The 4,555-nt window shown below is 32.4% G+C and overlaps 1 long non-coding RNA gene across 4 annotated transcripts; it reads right to left on the minus strand.

The window, feature by feature from the left end:
* Window positions 1–924: 924 nt before the first annotated feature.
* On the minus strand, window positions 925–3,692 carry LOC104907532 (uncharacterized). 4 transcript variants are annotated; one of them, XR_007270669.2, is made up of 4 exons: window positions 3,593–3,692; window positions 3,304–3,379; window positions 2,910–3,027; window positions 925–1,270 (listed from the first exon to the last, which is right to left on the minus strand). It is a non-coding gene; the product is annotated as an uncharacterized LOC104907532 (long non-coding RNA). The 4 variants fall into 4 exon arrangements; XR_007270670.2 differs by having other exon boundaries at window positions 3,312–3,407; window positions 3,593–3,686; XR_008967854.1 differs by having other exon boundaries at window positions 3,304–3,407; window positions 3,593–3,686.
* Between the last annotated feature and the right edge of the window lie 863 nt (window positions 3,693–4,555).

Here is a 4,555-nt window from a genome sequence, read left to right on the forward strand (position 1 = left end):
TTTAAGAGAATGAGCTATGCCAGCGTTGTAATGAAAAGGAAATGATTTGAGAAAATAAAATGTTTATAACGGGCTGAAATAAAGGTTACGAGTTTTCCACTCATTTTGGAAATTTGTTTGTTTTGTATTTTCTTCTCTGAACTTGCAGGTTTGATATCAAGAGCTCAAGAATGGAAGTGAAGCAAGATTATGGTGTCGTTTTAGATTAAGCATTGAGTTTGTATATAGATAGCTGATTCAGGAATAGTTATTTATATTTCGTTGTATAATATTTAGGAATTTACTCGAGATATTGGTGTAATTAAGGTTGTTTTTCCGCTGCGATTTTATTAATCAAGATTTGGATTCTAGTTTATGGTTGTCGAGTGTGTTTCATTAGCAGCTCGGAAGAGCGGGTTGTTACAGCATCTCATAATATATGTTAATGAGAGATCCTCTAGTTATCGAGCTAACAACAAAACCTATTCAATATAAAGATTCAATCTTTATGCCCTATTTCATATAAAGATCGAATCTTTCAACAAGTACAAGTAAGATTTGGGTGTTTTGAGACATGTTATTGATTTTACTATCTACAAACATATCATTTGCTTTATATTTCTTCTTTTTTGTTGTTGAATGATATAGGGGTCATATTATGTTCGTGAATCTAATTCCCTTAAATTAGGTGTGTGTGTGTATTTTTTTTAATAATTCGAGTGCATTCCATTGAATATACAAATTAAGGTTTGTGTGCATCTCATAATAGATGTTAATAAGAGATCCTCTAATTCTCGAGCTAACAACAAAACCTACTAGCCTTATATGCACACTATGCGTGCGAAGCCGTTTATTTAATTAAATTATTGCATACTTACATCTACGTCTATTTATAGTTAAAGATTAAAACTATAAAATCGTTATATAATTAGTCGTTCATGTATATGCAACTGAAATCGTTATTGGAATTAAATTAGTTGCGTAATTACATCTAGTATTAATTCATAGAAAAATTAATTACAAAATTTACCGAGGAAAAATATATTCACAATGTAACAATACAATAACAAAGGTAGTAAATAAAATATGTGGTGTTTCAACTATGGAATTTTCCTTCATAGAACTTGGTTAAACACATGCACTCTTCACTCCAGTCGACCTGCAGCATATAGCTAACAGTATAAGAATGATCCGGATTGAATTCTTGCATCGGTGGAGGTAAGATCTAAGCGAAGGTTTTGTATCCAAGTTTTGAGAATACTATCTCTATGACTCGTTTGCGTCCATTTGGCTGCAGTAACGCAAACAATTGTTAATTTATTTTCAAGGGTGAAATATGGGATGATTATGTGATGTATTCTCATATAACAATGTATTCCTCTCTTTACATATGGGAGTACTCTATCACATAATAGCATAGATATTTATGAATTTTGTAGAGAGTAAAAATAGACTTGTTATATTTTGGTGTCCTACCCCTCTGCACATATATAATAGAGATACATAATTTTGCATTTAAAATAACTTTTATAAACGACTTTGCACGCATAACATGCATATAAAGTTAGTATGAGTTCAAATGAACTTCCCCAAAACTTGTTAAACCTTATTAGTTCTCATTTAAAATTATTAGACTATCGATAAAATGAGCAAGATTATATTGTTTTATACTACTGTAATTATATTATTATTGATACATTATAATTTTTGAATATGTATAATAGAGATATAAGCCTTACATGATCTAAGTTTTTAAATGAATAGTGATATGTGAGAGTAAAAGTATTGTCAAGAGCTGAACTGAACTGATCTGAACTGAACTGAACTGATCTGAACTGAACTGAACTAAATTGAACTGAACTGAACTGAATTGAACTGAACTGAACTGAAAATAAGCTGAGGAGAACAGGCCCTAAGTTTACTTGTAAACTATAGCACAAAACAATACCCACCTAAACTATAGCACAAAATAATACCCACCTAAACTATAACACAAAATAATACCCACTGAAATAGTAACATCACAATTCACAACTAATCTCGTCACCATCAGCAATTCTCACAATCCACAGGACACTTTATAAAACTAACCCAATTACACTCATAACCCAGTTTCCCAATCTCACTCTATACCTCATCTCTAGTATACCCATTTTTCTAATCTCTCTCTAAATCTCATTTTATAGAGCTAATCTTTATTGATTCTAGATTCCCATTTGGTAGCCTTATTTTGGTTACATTATGATGTTCTCTTTGACGATTAAGAATTTTTGAAGTTATATCCGCTGGGCGCTGGTAGCCTTATCAAATTTTCGTAAAACGTGAATGCCTTATATATCCTAATGTTCTAATTCTTTTTAATTTTTTATTACTAATTCCAGAAAATACAACTCCCAATGCAAGTACGTAATAATTACCGTTTCCTTAATTCTCGTACCCAAAATGAAATGGAAACTGTAAAATGGGATGGAGGGAGTATGATAATAACATTGAATTAATTGAAAAATGCAATACTCCCACATTCATAATATGTATAACTAAGCAATGTATTTTATTTCTCCAAAAAGTTCAAACGGTAATGTGATTGATTAAAGGTACATCAATATTTTTTACATAAATATGTCTCTACTCTCTAATGCATAACTTATAATCTTAAGCTATAATACATATCACTACCCCATTAACACATCACTGTATTCACTCCCATTGCTTTTATCAAGCTCTCCTCGAAGGCTCCAAGAATATCTTGCGATATCTCATGCTTTCTCACTCCTAGGAGGCTCGTTGGCTACTCATCGGCTACTCCAAGGTCCAGTTTTTATATCAAGAGCACTTAAATGGGTACAGAAACATATAACATTCTAAAAACCCGGAATGTATCTAATACTACTGTGCATATCAGTTTTACTATCCAGATAATGTAACTTTACCTTGGCAGTCACATTAGGATTTCCATCTCGATCACCGCCCATTCAAGAACCAAATTTTATGTGTGTACATGTCAGGGGGAAGTGCCTGACCAGTAGTTTGCCACACTGAAGTTTATTTCTATAACATAAAGGAAAAAGTTCCACAAATCAATTAATCAGTTCCAAAATTTAAACTATGCAAAAGCCATTGCAATACAACACTGAATCTTCAATCAGCATCTCTCGATCTTCAAGACCAAGGTCAGGTAGGAACATTATAGTTGCAAAACTTGTAAAAATTCGAAATAGACAACAACATTAAATTTTGCAGCAAAAACATCAAGGACAGGAAGAACATACAACAATTCTAATATGCTTAGTCGTAGATTTGCAATTCAATTTTATTAAGAAATACATCTTCACCTTCCAAGTGCCTTTCTTGATGATATTTGTATGAGATACTTGGTCGGCTACTTTCTCTCTACTCTTGTCTTGTAAAAGTAGTACACACAAAAATCGCTATCAATTCAATGAATTTGGGTTAGCAAATATTATTACTGACAGAAAGAATTGTGTGAGAGAGAAATAACAATTGCTGATTGCAATGCTTGTGAAGACCCTATATAAAATTCACACCGAGAAAAGAATCGTTATTTCAAATTAAACTGTATAAGGATTGTTATGAACAAATCTTTTGTAATTACCTTATCTTGGTTAAAAAATAGACATTCTGATTTGAGTTTTGGCTATTTTGTGGTGCTTTTAAAATTGAAGGGGGGATTTGTGAGAATAAGATGGAGAAGTTGTTGTAGATGATGACGAGGCTGCGCCACCATTAAAGGTTGCCAAGGATACTAAGCTAATTCATTTAGTTGGTGATTGTATCTTCCTTCTTAAACTTGATGAGTTAAATGCTTCTTTCATGGAAGTCTTTAATTTGATTCATTAAGTCCTCATTTTCATTGTTGTTCTTTTGTTTAAATAAGTTAGCAATAGTATAGTTGAGTCCTTAAATCCATAGGAATGTCGTGTGTTTTCTTTGAGTACTTTCATTATTTATGTAGTTGTTTCGAGTTGTATTCGAATTTTATTCGATTTAAATCCATAGAGTCCTTGTACGAATTATTAGCTTAAGTTGTAATGAAGCAAGAATGAAGAAGCTAAGGAAGCACGTCCAAGTTACACGTGATGATGGCTGAATTATAGGAGTTGGTTACACTCCTTGATCACACGTTCAAAGTACAACAAACTGCCCTATCTTCAAGGCGTGCAAGAGTGGATGAGGAAGTGCGTGAATGGCAGCAATAAAATAGGAGAAGGTTGTTTCCTTGCACGTTGATAACTAGCCGTTGTGGCTTGGTGGTTATTTGTTTAGTTGGACCACTCTTCTTTTGTCAAAGCCATGATTCGTACATGTAATAGTGGATAGTTATTTGTTATTTTTCTTTTTTTAGAAAATCAGAAAATTAAGTTGTAACAAGTCCTATTTATATTTGGACAAAGTGAATGGAAAGGACATGACTTTTATGACTTAAAACGTGAGTTTTTATTTTGCTTAATACTTTGCATTCTTGGATTGGAATCAAGTGTTTAGTGCCTATGCTTAACTAACCTTAGCAAGTTAGTTTGTGTTCTTAGGACCTTTTAGATTGCTTGGTGGTGTGACT

The sequence above is a fragment of the Beta vulgaris genome, unplaced genomic scaffold (assembly GCF_026745355.1).
Source record: "Beta vulgaris subsp. vulgaris cultivar EL10 unplaced genomic scaffold, EL10.2 EL10_2_Chr_UnSca5, whole genome shotgun sequence".
NCBI lineage: Eukaryota > Viridiplantae > Streptophyta > Magnoliopsida > Caryophyllales > Amaranthaceae > Beta > Beta vulgaris.